This window comes from Papio anubis, unplaced genomic scaffold (assembly GCF_008728515.1).
Source record: "Papio anubis isolate 15944 unplaced genomic scaffold, Panubis1.0 scaffold135, whole genome shotgun sequence".
NCBI classification, from domain to species: domain Eukaryota; kingdom Metazoa; phylum Chordata; class Mammalia; order Primates; family Cercopithecidae; genus Papio; species Papio anubis.
Genome location: NW_022161303.1, coordinates 36,307 through 48,898, shown reverse-complemented (window position 1 = coordinate 48,898; position 12,592 = coordinate 36,307). Strand labels below are relative to the sequence as shown.

Here is a 12,592-nt window from a genome sequence, read left to right as displayed (position 1 = left end):
GTCTTACACTAAAAGTACCTGCAACTATGGATATGGGTGCCACCAACACACTTTATTTAACATTTTTTCTCTGAGTCAATTTTGGTAAGGGATATTTTAACCTTATGATGACATCATTACAAATTTCTAATAATCTGTGACTCAGAGTGGTCTTCAATAAAGTACCATTATTTAATTCACATTTCTGGCCTGGTAAATCTAACCAGATAATTTCTATCTATTAATACCTTTTACAAACTTAAATTTTTTCTTATAACTATTTGCTATGAACATTTTAATGTTATAACTATATCTTTGTCTTTTCCTCTTAACATGCCTTGAGATGAACAATAAAGGGGTTTGGTTTTTAGAGTCTGTGACTTAGTTCTCCAAAAATCAACAGTAGTACATTTTATTTTTGGCATGTTTCCTTTGGAAACATTTTACTGGGATATGATTTTATAACAAAACCATCACATATTTTAAGTGTACAATTCCAATTTTTTAAAATATACTTACAGACAACGATAATCACAATCTAATTTTGAAATAATTTTATTACTATGGAAAAAGAAATTCAGCCCTTTAGTACTTACTGATTTTATTATCCTGGTCACAGGCAATCATTAATCTGTTTTCACATATAATCCTTGTATTAAAAGTTATTTTAAGTGAAATCATAAATTATCTGCTCATTTGGTTTGGTTTCTTTTAACTTACTTTGATAATTTTGAGGTTTGTTCCTGACATAGCAGGTATCATTACTTCATTTTTTTAAATTTGGCAAATAGTATTTTATTGCATGGACAGAAGCACATATTATTTTTTTCTTTTACTATTTAATGAATATTTTGGTTTTATTCCTTTGGGGCTATTATAAATACTACTGCTTTGATCATTTACATTTGATTCTTTGTGTAGTCATAGGCTTTCATTTCTTTTGAGTACATAACAGAGAGTAAAATTTCTTTTCTTTTTTTTTTTTTTTTGTGAGATGGAGTCTCGCTGTGTCGCCCAGGCTGGAGTGCAGTGGCCGGATCTCAGTTCACTGCAAGCTCCGCCTCCCCGGTTCACGCCATTCTCCTGCCTCAGCCTCTCAAGTAGCTGGGACTACAGGTGCCTGCCACCTCGCCTGGCTAGTTTTTTGTGTTTTTTAGTAGAGACGGGGTTTCACCGTGTTAGCCAGGATGGTCTCGACTTCCTGACCTCGTGATCCGCCCGTCTCGGCCTCCCAAAGTGCTGGGATTACAGGCTTGAGCCACCGCTCCTGGACAGAGAGTAAAATTTCTGAGTCATATGGTGATACTCTTTATAACATTTTGAATAATTGCCAATTTTTTTTTAAAGTGGTTGTTTTTTACATTGCTACATACAGTCTTTGAAGCTTTCATATTTTTGATACCTTTGGCAATTTTTTTTTAAACATTACATTTACTAAGATTCAGGCAATAAGACACAGCATACCAGGCTGGCCACTCAACTTGTTATTGCAAATCTCAGCTTCAATATGAAGCCTTTTTTTTTTCTTAAATCAAAACCCTGCTTTTTACATGCTAAATATCTTGGCAAGTAGGCCATTAAACACAGTAATGAACTTAAGACAGCAAGAGTGAGGAGTTAACAAAAGCTAAACATTGCAGGCTAAACAAAATTCATACAAAAAATAAACTATCACTGGTTACATAAAATTTTCCTGACTGGTTAAAACTTAGTGTTAAACATGCATTTTAGAATATTTAGCTCTCAAGTTCAAAAAGAACCAGCGTCTATTTAAAATAATTCCTCTCCCAAGCCAAAGTGTAATCAAAATTAATTCAAATGACATAACACCTTCTAATGCTAAAAAATATTCATTATTACTGAAGTGTAGGTAAATCTCAGAGCTTTTGGGGCTTTCTCATGCTGCAAATGGCTGTTTCTCTGGTTCATTCAAAGCAGCATATGACAGCATCCAAGGATAACACTAAGCTCAGTAAAGGGCAAGACTGCTGGTAGCCAGCTCTGACCTCCCCGTGAAGCATTGCTACTGTGTCCATAATATAGGATGTGTGAGGATCAAAGGCACACTATTCTGCTAGCTAAAGAGATAGCAAGCCACCCCCCAACCCTAAAAGTTCCTTCCCCTGGTAAATAAAAGTATATGAGGGGAAAAAATTAAAATACACTTATTTACAGAGTAAGGGTTTTTAAATATTAATGTAATCCCTCCTTCAAAAATTTTAACTAGAGTCATCTGGTCATTTCTGATTACATCTTAAAGATACATCTAGATTCAATTTATGTTGGTTTATCCTTAGACACTTCTAGTCAAAAGTATTGATTTTATTCCCAAATATCTTAACCACTAGTATAACCACAGTGTATTATCTCACAGAGTTATCAAGCACTGGAAGAAAAAAAAATAGATGTTCAAGCAGCAGCCAACATTTATGGCCCTTTCACACAGTGACATCTGAGTGGCTACTGAATAGTCCAGGAATAATTCTAAAGACAAGAAAATTCATACATTTTAGTAAGTATGTTGTAGTTTTCACAATTGAAATTTCCTCAGGCATTGCACTTTCTTTATAAGGGAATCCTGATTTTTCTTAACGTTATGGTGAGTCAAGACTTGAACTAGCACACTTCTTTTTCTTCTTCTTACTGTGTTTCTTATGCTTCTTTTTCTTTTTCATGTTTTCTGTTGCTTTTTCTCGTTCTTCACTGTTTTTCTTCTTTTTTGCTCACACCTCCTCAATATACTCTGATTCTGACAAGAACTCAGATGATAAAGGTTTATCTTCAGAATACATCTTTCTCTTTTTGTTGAGTCCTTTAATATCCTTTTCTTTCTCAGTTCCATCTTTTGACTTCTTTTTCTTTTTAAAACTATCCTTACTGTCTGGTTCGGTTTCTGACATGGAGCTTTCAGAATATTTACGTGAACGGTTCTTCTTTTTCTTTCTCCATTTTCCTTGTTTCTTATCCTCATCTTCAGAATCAGAACTGCTGGAAGAATCAGAGCTTGATGAAGAAGAAGATGAATACCTACCAGACTTCTTCTTTTCATTTTTCTTTCTCTGTCTTGTTTTGAATGAGCTCTTACTTCCACTTAATAATTTCTCCCTGTGTTTTTCCAGTTCTTCCTTCCAGTTCTCATTCATTTTTTCTTCAAATTCAGCCAAAGCCTTGGAGCCTTTCTTTTTCTTTTCTAGTCGCTCTTTTACTTCTTCCCAGGTAGGCCTTGGTCAATTCAGATAACACTGTATTGTTGGCCCTGAAGACTGGACTGGACCCTTTGATCTTGCCATTGCTATTGGGTTCATATAGGCCACCCGATTGTCCTGCTTCCCCATGGTGCTGTATTGAGTGCACAGTCGCAAGCCTGGCAATCTTTTTTATTGTCTCTTTGTTACAGCTATTTTAGTAAGTATCTCATTGAGCATTTGATTTGCATTTCTCTACATTAATATGTTGCATATTTAAAATTTATTGACAATTTTTGCTTTTTATTTGTAGAAATTTTAAATTCAAGTTCTTTGCATATTTTTAAAGTGTCAATTTTCTATTTATTATTGACCTATAAGACTTTATAGATTTGAGCAACATGGCTGAATAGACACACCAAGGTGGAACAGCTACCACCAAGGGAACAGGATGATTGGCACATGCTTAACAGAGGGCAGGTACTGAGAGGGGATGGAGGAAAGGCACAAAAGCTGAACTGAAGGTTCGGAATCTGGGAACCCTGCACAGGGCTAAAGCACAGTGGAACTCATTTCTGGCCCCCAGTGACTGTGAGAAAACAGGTGAGTTTAACTGGCAAGAAGCTACCTGCTTTCCCCACTGGCCTCTGGAATCCCAGTGGCAGAGACCCCTGACCACCATGAAAAATGAGTTGAAAGGAAGAGCTGCTTAGAGAAGTGATAGGGGCAGCACACCAGCCAGTGCAGAGCCCAGAGGGTTTGGTGTGGGAGCATCTGTAGTGAAGCATGTCCAGGGATGTCCATACCCATATGCTTAACTTGCTCCCATAAGAGACGTTAGCCCTAGGGGAAATTTTGGACATAAATTCTGCAGGGTGGTCTGGCCCATCAGATGGGGCTGTTTTGACCTGAGCACCCCTTGGTCTGCTGGCCTTTCCTGTGGCTCCAATTTGGTCATGCCTGCTTGCAGTGCAGCCTTGGGTGCCCTAGTGGCCTATGTCATAGCTCCTGACCTGGCAGATCCTGCCTCACCAGTAGACAAGTCCAGTGGGGTGGCCCCATCCAGGCATCAGCCTGCCTGCTGCCTCTCCTCACTGTAGTTTCCCCCCAAGGACCATGGCCACCCCACACATCACTGTGCTGGTGTGTGTGTGTGTGTGCGCGCGCGCACGCATGGAAGGATCTTGTCTTCCTTGCCTGTCAGTGCACATGTGCACATGCATTCTGCCTTGGCACTGCTGTTGGTAGGAGTGTACTCCAGGCCCCCATCCCTGCTATACCACCTTTGCAGTCAGAGCCTTGGTGTACACAGAGCCCACTAGCCCCACGACAACCAGCACCCTGCCCTTTTGCCAACACTGCCATTTGAGTACAACTAAGCACAAAGAACAGCAGACCCTCCTCAGCCCTGAGCAGCATACTCTCCTCAGCTCTAAGCAGCAGATTCTCTTCAGCCCTGAGCAGCCACGTTCACCTGCATGAATACACATAAAGCCACTTGACTGAGTAAACTTTATACCACAATTCAACAATTAAGGTCAGCAAATAGAATAAAAGAAGAAATCCAAAAGTCAACAACTTCAAAGATTAAAGAAATATCACCCCATAAAGGTAAAAAAGAACAAACACAAAAATTCTGACAACTCAAAAGCCAGAGTTCCTTTCTTCCTCCAAATGGCCACACTACATCTCCAGCAAGGTTCTAAACCAGTCCAAGATGGCTAAAATGACAGAAGTAGAATTCAGAATATGGGTAGAAATAAAGATAATTAAAATGCAGAAGTACCTTGAGACTCAATTCAAAAAAGTTAAGAATCTTTTCTTAACTTTTAAATAAATAATAATACAGGACCGGGCAGAAAAAATAGCCAGTATTAAGAGCATAACTAACCTGAAAACTGATAAAACACAGTAAATTTTTTAATAATAAATTCACAAGTATTAATAGCAGAATAGACAAAGCTAAGAAATAATCTCAGAGTTTGAAGAGTGGCTATTTGAAATAAGACATTCAGACAAAAATAAAGAAAAAAGAAAAATGAAAACCCTCAAACCTCTGAGAAATATAAGATTATGTAAAGAGACCAAATGAATGACCCACTGGTGTCCATGAAAGAGAAGCGGAGAAGGGAAGCAATTTGAAAAACATGTTTTAGGATATCATTCATGAGAACTTCCCCAAGAGAGGCCAGCATTCAAATTCAGGACATGCAGAGAATTCTAGTAAGATATTCCACAAGAAAATAATCACCAAGACACATAATTATCAGATTCTTCAAGCCTGAAATAAAAGAAAAAATGTTAAAGGCAGCTAGAGAGGAAGGTCAGGTCAACCACAAAGGAAAGATCACCAATGTAAAAGTAGACCACTTAGCAGAAATCCTACAAGCCAGAAGAGACCAATACCAATATTTAACATCCTTGAAGAAAATAAATTCCAATCAAGAATTTCACAGTTGCCCAAGCTAAGCTTCATAAGTAAAGGAGAAATAAAATCCTTTTTAAACAGGCAAATTCTGAGGAAATTCATTACTATAAGACATGCCTTACAAAAGCTTCCAAAGAAAGCACTAAATATAGAAATAAAAAACCATTATTAACCACCAAAAAGCGCACTGAAGCACACAGACCAGTGACACACAAGCAAGTCTGCATAATAACAAGCTACCATTATAATGACAGGATCAAATGCACACATATCCATACTGATTATGAATGTAAATGGGCTGAAATTTCCAATTAAAAGGCACAGAGTGGTAAACTGGATAAAGAACAAAGACCCAATGATATGCTGTCATCAAGACTCATTTCACATGCAATAACTTTCATAGGCTCAAAATTAAGGGATAAAAAAAATCTACCAACCAAATGGAAAACAGAAAAAAAGAACAGGTTGCAACCCTAATGTTAGAACAAACAGACTTTAAACCAACAAATATTTAAAAAGACAAAAAAGGCATTACAAAATGGTTAAGGTTTAAATTCAACAAGAATATATATATATTCATATATATATTAAAATATATACACACCCAACACAGGAGCACCCAAATTCATAAAGCAAGTTCTTAGAGGTCTTCAAAAAGACTTAGAGTCCCACACAATAATAGTGACAGACTTCAACAAACCATTTACAATATTAGATTATTAAGGCAGAAAATTAATTAAGATATTCAGGATCTGAATGCACCACTGGATTAAATGGATGTAATAGACACCTACAGAACTCTTCACCAAAGCAATATATACATTCTCATTGCCACAGGGCACATACTCTAAAATCAACCACATATTCCGACATAAAACAATCCTCAGTAAATATAAAAGAATTCAGATTATGACAACCACTCTCCCAGACCACAGTACAATAAAATTGGAGGTAAAGGTTGAGAAAACCAAGACTCAATACCACAAGATTACATAAAAATTAAATAACTAACTCCTGAATAACTTTTGGGTAAATAATGAAATTACGGCATCAACCAAAAGTTACTTGAAACTTTTGAGAACAAACACAAAACATACCAGGATCCCTGAGACACAACTAAGTCAGCGCTGAGAGAAAAATTGATGGTGCTGAACAACCACCACAAAAAGTTATAAATATCTCAATTTAGCCACTCAACATCACAACTGAAAGATCTAGAGAATGAAAAACTAGCCAACTCCAAATCTAGCAGAAGAAAGAAATAAGCAAAATCAGAACTAAACTGAAAGAGATTAGAACACACAAAAAATCTAAAAGATTAATGAATCCAAGAGTAGGTTTTTTAAAAAGCTGGACTACTAGCTAGACTAATAAAGAAGAAAAAAGAGAAGATTCAAATAAAAACAATCAGAAACAACAAAAGGGATATTACCACTGACTTCTCAGAAATTCAAATAAGCATCAGAGAATATTATGAACAGTTTTATGCAAAAAAAATTGAACACCTAGAGGAAATAAATAAATTCCTGTACATATACACCTTTCCAAGACTGAACCAGGAAGAAATTGAATCCCTGAACAGACCAATAACAAGCTCCAAAATTGAATCAGTAATAAATAGGCTACCAATTTTAAAAAGCCCAGGAACAGATGAATTCACAGCCAAACTCTACCAGATATACAAAGAAGAATTTGGTACCATTCCTACTGAAACTGCACAAAATTTGAGAATGAAAGTCTCCTTCCTTACTCATCCTATGAGGCCAACATCATTCTGATATCAAAACCTGGAAGATACACAACAAAAAGGAAAATGTCTTATCTTTGATGAACATCGATGCAGAAATTCTCAATAAAATACTGGCAAACCAAATACAGCAGCACATCAAAAAGCCTATCATGTAGGGTTTTTCCCTGGGGTGCAAGGTTGGTTCAACATATGCAAATCAATAAATGTGATTCATAATACAAAGAGAACTAAAGACAAAAACCTCATGATTATCGCAATAGATGCAGAAAAGGCTTCTCTTAAAATTTAAAATTACTTTATGTTAAAACTCTCCATATACTAGGCATTGAGGAAACATGCCTTGAAATAATAAAAGTAGTCTATGACAAACACACAGCCAACATCATACTGAATGGACAAAACTGGAAGCATTTCCCTTGGAAACTGGCACAAGACAAAGATGTCCTCTCTCACCACTCCTATTCAACATAGTATTGAAAGTCCTGGCCAGAACAATCACAAAAGAGGAAAAAAAAGGCACATCCAAATAAGAAGAGAGGAAATAAAACCACCCATTTGCAGATTGTTTTAGTCAGTATTCTGTGTTTATGGAATGGAAGAATCAATATAAAAATGTTCATGCTACACAAAGCAAGCTATGGAATCAATCCAATTTCTGTGAAAATAGTATTGACATTCCTCACACAAATAGAAAGAGCAGGTCTAAAAAACAGTCCTAAATTTATATAAAGTCGTAAAAGACCTAGAATGGCCAAAGCTATCGTGAGCAAAAGAATAAAACTGGAGGAATCTCATTACCTAACATAAAATTATACTACAGATCTATAGTAACCAAAACAGCATAGTACCGGCATAAAAACAGAAACACAGACAAATGGAACAGAGTACAGAACCCAGAAACAAATCCATACATCTACAGTGAACTCATTTTTTACATAGGCACCAAGACAATACATTAAGAAATAAAATCTCTTCAATAAACGGTGCTGGTAAATCTGCATATATGCAGAAGAATAAAACTAGACCCCTATCTTTTGCCACATGCAAAAATCAAATCAAAATGGATGAAATGTTTAAATGGAATACCACAAACTATAAAACTTATGAAAGAAAACATTGGGGAAACTCTAAAAAATCTTGGATTAACAAATATTTCTTGACTGATACCTCACAAGCACAGGCAACCAAAGTAAAATGGAAAATTGGGATCACACTGAGTTAAAAGAAACTTTTGCACAGCACAGGAAACAATCAACAGAGTGAAAAAACAACGCACAGAATGAAAGAAAATATTTTCCAACTACCTATCTGAAAATGGATTTGTAACCAACATAAAGAAAGAGCTCATATAACTCTATAGAAAAGAAAATCTAAAAATCTTATTTTAAAAATAGGCAAAATATGTAAATAGACATTACTCAAAAAAATACTAATGACAAATAGGTATATACCCAAAAGAGAGAAAAATCTGTGTATCAAAGTGATAGCTGTGCTCCTGTGTTTATTGCAGCACTATTCACAATAGCCAAGGTTTGGAAGTAACATAAGTGTTTATCTTAGAAGAATAAACAAAAAAGTGGTTCATATACACAATGTGGTACTATTCAGACATAAAAAAAGAATGAGATCCTGTCATTTGCAACAAAGTGGATTAAAATGAAGGTCATTGTATTAAGTGAAATAAGCCAGGCATAGAAAGACAAACTTCACATGTTCTCACTTATTTGTTAAAGCTAAAAATTAAAAAAATAAAATTAATGGAGATAGAGAGTAGAATGATGATTACCAGAGGCTGAGAAAAGTAGTAGAAGATTGGAGGTGGGGAGGTGGAAATGGTTAATGGGTACAAAAGTATAGTTACGAAGAATGAATCAGTTCTATTTAGAAAGAATGAATCAGTTCTAGTATTTGATAGCACAACAAGGTGACTCTAGTCAATAATAATTTAACTGTGCATTTTAAAATAACAGAAATACACTGGGCGCTGTGGCTCACGCCTCTAATCCCAGCACTTTAGAAGGCCGAGGCGGGCTGATCACGAGGTCAGGAGATCGAGACCATCCTGGCTAACGCAGTGAAACCCCATCTCTACTAAAATAATAGAAAAAGAAATTAGCTGGCCGTGGTGGTGGACACCTGTAGTGCCAGCTACTAGGGAGGTAGAGGCAGGAGAATGGTGTGAACCCAGGAGGCAGAGCTTGCAGTGAGCCAAGATCGTGCCACTGCACTCCAGCATGGATGACAGAGTGAGACTCCATCCCAAACAAACAGCCAACCAACAAACAAACAAGCAAAAAAACAGAAATAGTATAATTGGGTTATTTGAAATCCAAAAGTAAATGCTTGAGGTGATGGATACCCCATTAACACTGACGTAATTATTATACATTGTATGCCTGTATGGAAATATTCCACGTACTTCATAAAGGTATGCACCTATTATGCACCCACAAAACTAAAATTTAAAAATTAGGATATATTTTAAGACAACAAATACTATTACTAGGGATAATGACAGATTATAATTACAACGGTAAATTCATGAGAAAAATAAATTATTAACATATATGAATGTAACAAAAGGGCACAGAAATACATAAAGCAAAACTGACAGAAATAGAGGTAGAAATAGTTGCAACAATAATAGTTGCAGGCTTCACCTCCCTACCTACACTATTCAGTAGAAGAACTAGCCAGAAGAGAAACAAGGAAATAGAAGACATGAATAACCTTATAAGCCAAATAAAACTAGATATATGCAGAACTCTTCACCCCAAATCAGAATATATATTCTTCCCAAATGCACATAGAACATTCTCTAGAATAGACAATATACTGCATCATAAAGCAAACATCAATAAAATTGAAAGATTGAAATAATACAATGAATGTTTTGTAATCAAAAAAGAGAAAATTAGAGACTAATAAAGCAAGAAATTTGGAAATGCGAACATGTGAACATTAAATGACACACTCCTAAATAATTAATGAATAAAAAAATTAACAAATAGGGTCAGAAAATATTTTGAGATAAATAGAAATTTAGACAAAACATAAAATTTATGAGACTTAGTAAAAGCTGAGAACTGAGGGAAACAGAAGAATTACTTTATAAAAAGCAAAGAAATCTTAAATTAATAGCTTCATAGTTATTGAAGTATTTAAATGAAAATGAACTACCCAGTTCACAAGAGGCAAAGACTTTCAGTGGGGTCAAAAGATAGTCATGCTGACAATTGCTAGGAGGAAATACTTGGAGACAAGAGACTGAGAATTAGGATTGTGATAGTACTCCTTGAAATCTAGAAAAAAATGGGGATGTTCTGGGCTGGATAGATACTCAGGAAAAACTCTAAAAACCCTAAGTTCCCACCTCTGTCTTTTAAACTCTGCAGAAGCAGAAAGTATAGGAAAAAGCAGAGTTAGAAATTTATGGCTGATTGGCAAAGGCACACCCCAACACACACATACAGATTCCAGATGAAGGGATCAGAAGATTTATATTTTGAGAGGGCTAAAATACCTAGAGTCTTGCTGTCCAATTAAGGTTTAGTGAAACTATATTGCAGATTTGCATTGCTCACTTCTTAAAGTAATCTAGTAAAGTTTGATTTTGCCATTTGAATCCTCTGATAAAAGAAGGCAGCCTCTACCTTGAGGTACTTTTTGGGATGTTGGAGTTATGGCCACCATGATATCACTATTGGTTTCACTAATTCGTAAGTCAACGATGAGCTTGTTACAGAATTTCTGTGAAACTGAATTCTGACCCCTATGGGAGCTCTTTAGCTTGATCTTTCTGTTTTGAGATGGGTTGATTTGAACTCTGTGAAAGACCTCAGAAAGTCACTTGGTAAATAGAAATAACATATTCTAGAAGGAAATTAGACTAAAATAGAAACAGCACTGAAGTAAAAATTAAAATTCATATTTGGTAGAAATTTTATGCCACCCACCACTATCTCAAGCAAGCCTTCTGCCTCTATGGGACTCCCCAATTCACTGAATATTTCCTAAATATCTGTTCCTGGTTCACTAATGAGCCAGGGAAGATAGCACCTCACAGTGTTCACTGGGCTGCTGTGGGTGGTTGATCTCATTGCCAGTCAATGAAGAACCTGAATCAGGGGTGGTTACTTCACTTAATTGTCAGAACTGAGAGTTCTGTGTCGTTGCCACATTCTATGTGTTTAGGCTTCCACGTTGAAAACAATAAGCTGTCTCATTAAGAACATCTTTGGGGCTGCAAACTGAAATTTATCTTAGCTGTTGATCTAATTGTCAGGTCATTCAGTTAGAAGTTCACAATTAGGGTTACATCTCTGAAGACATAAACCACAATCAAGCTTAAATCCATGTCTACTGCAGAGGTTCATCACTGCATGCCAAGTTGGTGGTTCTTTGTGAAAGGTGATCTATGTGTCTCGTGGTTGGGGAAGTCCTAGACCATTTCTGGCACAATGACTTCCTTAGACTTTTGACCCATGACTTGAAGTATTGGTCATTACTGTTGACACCTTCAGCATAAAGATCAGCTGCCTCCAGCCACATTATGTGTTTCTTGAAGCTAATCCATGTCATCTTTTAGGTTCTTGAGATCACTTAAATTCTTTTTTTTGGGGGGGGGGAGTTTTTATCACCAAATCTGTTAAAAGGAGCCAGCAGTCTGATTTTAACTTATTTTCCTGATCTGGGTCCACACCTTTTTGTTAGGTAATGCGTTAATTAAATGGTTTATTAGTCACCTTCTTTTGTCCCAAAGCAGATTATCTCCTGTTGACTGCCTCTAAGGTATAGATAACATTGTTATTGAGTAAAAGGAGCTTACTTCTTGAAGTGCTAGAAATTAATACTATGACACCAGGTTTTTAAGAGAAAACAATTTTGTCTCTCTGTGTTGGCTTTATGGTAATAATATGATTAGAAAAGACTTATGGGGTGAATTCTGAGGTTAGTAGGTGATTGGTGGAAGGAAAGGGAAAGTCTGGAAAGTTCTCAGGCAACAGGACTGATCTCTTCTTGCCTCCTCATGGATCTCATGTGCAAACTGACGTGGAGTTGCAATAATACATGTAGTGAAAATTTAGGATGTGACTTCAGTAAGGTCATTACTGCAGAAACACCATTTGACCATATTGATTCCACCAATTTAAGCCAGTTTATTCATCTCATGAGTGGAAGGAGTTTCAGTGTTTTGGCAAGTTGAGGTTTTTTTGTTTTTTTTTCTTGTCTGTTGTCCTGCAAACTCAA

The 12,592-nt window shown here is 36.2% G+C and overlaps 1 pseudogene; it reads right to left on the bottom strand.

The window, feature by feature from the left end:
• Positions 1-2,254: 2,254 nt before the first annotated feature.
• Positions 2,255-3,437, bottom strand: LOC116272607 (annotated as a pseudogene).
• Between the last annotated feature and the right edge of the window lie 9,155 nt (positions 3,438-12,592).